Below are 5638 nucleotides of genomic sequence, written 5' to 3'. Positions count from 1 at the left end.
GAAGCCTGGAGAATCAGTTCCAGAATGCATGGTGTCTGTGAATGGTGTATTGGCCAGTGTGAAAGTCTATGTTTGTGGCTGCCATCAACACTGCTTCTTGAGAGAGCAGGTGACCACTGCTGATGTAGAGCCCCGTCAGGGGAGGGCCACCAGAGCCAGCCTTTGCAGTTTCCATTGCTGATTTCCACTGCCCCCTCCCAGACCTCACACCTCCCAGCCAGTTAAGAGAGTGTGAGCCACGAACTGATTTGTGAGCATGCCTCAAGGTCCGCTTGTGTCACAGGCCCACAGGATTTATCGCTCATGCCACACCTCGCGCTGGCTCTTGCTAGCTAATGTCCTGTCCTTCATATCTTTCTTTAATGATGAGAGAGTAATTGCAGATATTTAAACACTTGAGTTTCCTGCAGGAATTCCTATACTGGCTTTTATAGGCCTTTTATAACAGAACAAATCACAGTTTGGATGAAATTCTGGGAATTCTCTTACAGGATAATCATGCTCACATAGCCTCCCCACTGCTAGCTTAATGTGCCTGTCCAAGTTTGGGATTTACTGGGGAGCCAATTTGTTTTAAGAAATTAACAAAACCAATACCTAAGTACCACATTGAACATAAAGTTTTTATTCATTTTGGGTGAAAGGGAAAAAAAAATCCCCAACATTCTACTATTCACAAAACAGCTCTCGAAAATCATTTTTATGAAATTGAGTCTCTCTCCCCAAATGATTCCCTGATGCTAAGCAGGATGCAGCATGGCCCGGCAATAATCACTCCCTTGTATTTGTCTCTTACCCAGCTCGAACTTTGCAGGCTTCGCCTGACACAGAGGTCTCATTGCACCATCTTTAGAATTTAAAAATTTTTATTTATTTATGTTTTTTACAGAGATGCAGGGAGCCACACTGATGACAGAGAATTATCAAGCAGGAGACACCATATGTGGACTATGAGATTTAGACACAGAAAAGGAGGCCGTATCTGCCAACTCTGTACCCTACGTGTACACAAATTTGATTTACTTAGTTTTCAAAATGTGGTGTGGAAATGAGGAAAGGGAAGACACAAGGATGTGGTCCGTGGAGACGGAAGTGCCAAAGGTTTTTTGCAAAGCAATGGTGTTTCCTCCTGGGCACCCTGTCTCCCGGGTCCCAAGGCTTGCATCCCCCATGTCCTGCACACCAGTGAGCTGTGCTCTCCTTCTTCATTGTAGCCACTAGAGGAAGAAGCCTCGTTTAAAGCATACTCTTTTCATCTGCCTGGAAAGCCACTGTAGGGATCTCTCCACCAATCCCCTTTCAGTATCGGAGACCCACAGAGGCACAGTCTTGTGCCCAGCGGAGGGAGGCGAGCACCCCTGAATCTCCCTGCAAGGCACTGGCTGATTGTACTCTGGCCTGGGGAGGGTGTACCTGGACCAAAGGCTAAGGAGTGGGTTGTGGGATCTCATTTCCCCAAAGGGTTTTTTGGTTTGGAGGTACTTTTCCAATTGGCTACTTTTTAAAAATTCACTGTGGGCTAAAGACCTCCAGAGAGCACAACAGGAAAATCTTACTGAGCCTCATTCCCTTTGCACACCCCCAAGCTGGTGTGATCAGGCAAGTACAGTCTGGCATGGCCAAGAGGCTGTGGCCCTGATCTGGTTTAAAGGCCAGCACTCCTTCGATTGGACATGACCCATTGCTGGGAGAAACCTTGTTGCCCTAAAGCCTTCACTGGGGTGTCCTTGAACCTGGAACCCCGCAGGCATTGCCAGGCACTGGCGATACTGGAGGTTGTACAAGGATGTACTTTCTCCTTTAGGCACACGGCCAGCTCCACCTTTAGCCTCTTTGTGGGCGTTTCTTCCTCCCGCCCGCCTCCTGAGTGCCCCCTGCTGGCCCATTAGCATAGTACACGCTGCTGTGCAGTCCTCCTCGCTCAGACACAAGGCTGCCTCTCGGGAGGGACTCTGTCTCAGGCTCCGCCTCCTTTTGGAGTCTTCGCAATCTCTCAAGGAGGATGACTTGAGAAACTTCTGCGGCCTTTCCCCAGACTAAGCGATGAAGACACAACCGACAGGGCGATGGCCCTGCGTCTTGGATAGCACAGCCCTGTGGGATCCAGGAACCATCCAGAAGCAGTAAAGATGGTTTTAAATAGTAACAAGGGCCATAGGTGAAACAAACAAGGTGAGAGGGCATGGAGTGTCAGCGGTAACTGCTGAACTGCTGTCGCCAGCGGACGTCTCCAAGCAGCCCCACACGGGGGATGTGGAGGGTCCCTCAGGTAGAGGAGATGGAGGGGCCAAGGCCAGAGTGCCACAGGGTGTGCCTTTTGTGGCTGGGCAGAGGAGCAGGAAGGAGCTTGGGAGCTGAGAAACTGGAAGGGCCCCGAATAGAAGCCACGGCAAGGAGTAGCTTTCCCCAGGTCCTCAGGAGGAGCTCCCAGGGAGGGCTGAGAGGGCCTCACCTGCCCTCCACCGGTATGAATCCAGCCCAGGGTGGAAAACACATTTAACAGGGACCGGCAGGGATTGGGAGAACATTGTTTTCTCAAAAGAATACATTTTTAATTAACAGGTTTTATTTACAGTCGCCAAGTTCATTCTCATTCACACAGGCCCGATTAAGAGCATTTTAAATTATCAGCTTTTATTTGTCACAGGAAAGTTGCCCGGTAGGGGCACTTTCCTGATGCTCTCCACGGGAGATGAGAGTGAGAAGGGAGGAGGAGAAAGAGAGACCTCCTCCCAAGTCTCTCCCTGTCCCTCCCAGGCCTGATCTCAGGTCTCAGAGCTGGACACTTTCAGGACATGCCCAGCACCAGTAGAAGCCAAGCACAGCCTTCTCCTAGTCTGTTCCCTTGTTGCAGAAAGCAGCCAGCCATCACCTTTTTGGCTGTGGTCTACTTGAGTGGTGCCTGAGTTAAGTGATGCACCCAGTGCTGCCTGGGTATCTCAGGTCAGGGAGTTCACTGCTGGAAAACAGAAAATATTGTGTGCTTCTGTATCCTGACTAACATCACTGTGCAGTTTTCAATGTCACTCTACTGAAGTCCCCAGAAATCCCTTAAGGACAGTCAGTTTTATTTACTATCAGTACAAGGGCTTCTTTGGTAAAGGGTACCCTAAACTCGATATAGACAGCATGCACCCAGGCTCATAAGCTGGACAGGACCTTGCGGCAGAACAAAGAAGGGTCCCTCCTCTGCTTGGCATATGTGCATATTAAAAAATTTATTGAGCCCATTTTAATACCCTTCAACTAATGGGAGGATTTTAAGACCTCTCTAAGTATAGCCATAGTAAATCCCCCTTCATATTTCACCCAAATACATAAAGAAAATACCCTTTTGCTTGCGACACGTGGCCCATACCTGTGAGTCGATCGCTCAGTTTCCAGTAGCATCAACACAACAACAAAAAAATCACACTGTAACAATCAGCCCATTAATGAGCCTCTAACTCGGTTTCTACCTTATCCCAAAGGTATAGAGAATAGCACTGCTTTAAAAAAAAAATCAAGAAAACATCATTTGCTCTAAAATGTCCCTAAAAGCAGGTCTAAATTGCCAATAAAGGCTAGGTAATTGTATCAGCATGGATCAGAAAGCATTTCTCAGGCCCGATGAAAGAGTTTACAGGGCTGAAGAACTGAAGACCAGCTCTATGTTCAGTCCTCGGAAAAAGCCCCAGCTGGCTGGGATATGTAAGGAGGATTTTCAACACAATGAAATTTCCCTTTGAAAGCCAAGCACCCCTGACTTCCCCTTTTTGTTCTAATCTAATAAAAGTAATTTTTCCAAACTGTTGTCTGGAAATTTAGGTTAAATCAGAAAAACTTTCAGGCTGTTTTTGAAGAGTAGACTTTTCTTATTGTCCCTCCTCAAAGCCGTTGGGCCTGAATTACTTAATGATTCCCTCCTTGTTCAGGTTAATGATGTGTGGACTAAAACCCCGCCAATTGCTGTGTGGCTCCTCTTCTTAACAACTGACCAGCCTCACCCTCTACCTTACAGCTCTGTAATCACTTGACTAGCAAACACATATACAGTATAAATATTTAAGAAAAAGTAAATTCCATTAAGCTGCTGTGTGATAGATGCAGTGGTAGGTACTTATCTTTGAAATATTAAACTCTAGACATTTATATCCATACAAAAAAGAGTTTCCTGCCATTTGATGAGAATTATGTGCCTGGCACTAATAAAATATTAAACTCCAATTTAAAAGATAAGTATCTTATCCACTTTTTTCATAATAAAACATTTTACAGTGCTCAGGAAAGCCAATATGCATCGGAATTTCCATACAATACTGTATTTACAAACTTTCATAAAAGTTTCCTGTCTGCATTTATCAGTGGCTGGTTTTACACTAGCATCCTGATTATTCTCCCTAATGACATGGCGCATTTTAATAATGCATGATGGAAAGTATACAAACAGCCTTTGTTTTTGTGTATGGTAATTCCGTATTTTTGGTTAGTGGCTCTCCCTGTCAGTTAATTAAATGGAGGTGGTCACTAAGATTGCATTATCCTTTTCGGTCCCCATTATATAAATTAATGTCAAACTGATGCGATGTTTCATGTTTAAAATAACAGATACAAGTGTTAAAAATTATAGCCTGCAGTTTTCCTATTTGACAATGCATTATTTTCAGCTGCAAATGTCAGTGTCTAACCCCTGCCAAGAATATTGTGGAGAGGGCAATGAGTAATAAGTGTTAGTTATCAAATTTAGTGTCTTTGAAATGCGCCCAGGGTTGCCAGGATGGGGGTGGGGAGACAGGAGATGCGTATGTGCAGATTTATGAGAGCTCAGTTTCCAGGGCCCTGTGGACAGTTAGCTGGTCTGTGCACAGCAGTGGCCACCACAGCCCACAATGTGCAGGACCTAGATGCAGTCAGGGAGGTCTGACCTTGGGTATACTGGGAAAGGGACATTTCAGATCAGACTGCATGAAACACGTGTGGCCTCTCGCTATAAAACATTTTCATGCCTCTACACTTAACTTGACCTGGATTGTGTAAGATCTGATCTTTCCATTAGAACTTAGTAGCAAAAACTGTCAATTTGAAATTTTACCTTTGGCTCAGATTGCTGAGCTGGTCATCTGCCATTGTTGGGAAGATCCTGACACCTTGAAGACCATTTTGTTCTTGGACAGTGGGAGTCACACAGAAAAGCTCTCCTGTCCCCGTGGAAATCAGCTTTGACAAAAGGATTTCTATTAGCAGACTTGTTTCTCTTGCTTCTTTGTTTTGATAGATGTCAAAAGACAGCTCTGCCTTAAGAAATGTAATTACTCATGAGGATGATTGGAAATAAAAAGCTATGAGAAGTAAATAGTACGGTGTTATAAAATAAACAAAAATCATGGTGGGAGCCACTCTCCTATCCCTACACCCCCAGGAGTGGAATAAGAGTGAACTAAATGCCCCAAGCCTGTGTCAATCCACTCATGAGCAAGGAAAATGCTTAGCTTAGGGATATGAGTAGTGTAAGACTAGCTAACTGCTTGTAACATTCAGAGACATTTTCAGTTCTCGGACTGACATTGGACACCCTGCAGCAGGGTTACCACGGGAAAGACCTTTGCTCATGGACAATCTAGAAATTATATCACCCAGCAGAGGAGAGCTGTGTAGGCGC

General features: G+C 45.4%; 1 long non-coding RNA gene across 1 annotated transcript; it reads right to left on the bottom strand.

Annotated features, from left to right (window-relative positions):
* Positions 1 to 848: 848 nt before the first annotated feature.
* On the bottom strand, positions 849 to 4277 carry LOC134476937 (uncharacterized). The gene is made up of 2 exons (XR_010048778.1): positions 3359 to 4277; positions 849 to 2959 (listed from the first exon to the last, which is right to left on the bottom strand). It is a non-coding gene; the product is annotated as an uncharacterized LOC134476937 (long non-coding RNA).
* Positions 4278 to 5638: the final 1361 nt, after the last annotated feature.

Source organism: Cavia porcellus, unplaced genomic scaffold (genome assembly GCF_034190915.1).
Source record: "Cavia porcellus strain 051 isolate PalLab524CR breed Dunkin Hartley unplaced genomic scaffold, mCavPor4.1 scaffold_7, whole genome shotgun sequence".
Classification (NCBI taxonomy): domain Eukaryota; kingdom Metazoa; phylum Chordata; class Mammalia; order Rodentia; family Caviidae; genus Cavia; species Cavia porcellus.
This window is presented reverse-complemented; position numbering and strand designations above follow the sequence as displayed.